We start from the raw sequence: 324 nt of genomic DNA, 5'->3' as shown, positions 1-324 counted from the left end.
TTCTATTTCTCTTTTTTTGCTCTTATTCTCCCTCTCTTTCCTTCTCTCCCTCCTCCCTTTCTCTGTCTCTCTCCCTGCCCCTTGCTATATCTCTTGCATGTAACAGAAAAATAAGAGACATAACGAAAAATGTCTATGTAAAGTACTTGTACATGTGTATGTGTTCATATGATATACCGTCCATTATCACAGCGTTGTCGTTATGGTCATCATCATCAGGTCAGCTGTTTCAATGGCTGTAAACACACTAAGTGTGTGTACAGCCTTGGGTCATCCATAAGAGTCAAATAGGCTAAAGTTCATATAAGAGAGAAACCTCTTATA

The sequence above is a fragment of the Penaeus monodon genome, chromosome 32 (assembly GCF_015228065.2).
Source record: "Penaeus monodon isolate SGIC_2016 chromosome 32, NSTDA_Pmon_1, whole genome shotgun sequence".
Classification (NCBI taxonomy): domain Eukaryota; kingdom Metazoa; phylum Arthropoda; class Malacostraca; order Decapoda; family Penaeidae; genus Penaeus; species Penaeus monodon.
This window is presented reverse-complemented; position numbering follows the sequence as displayed.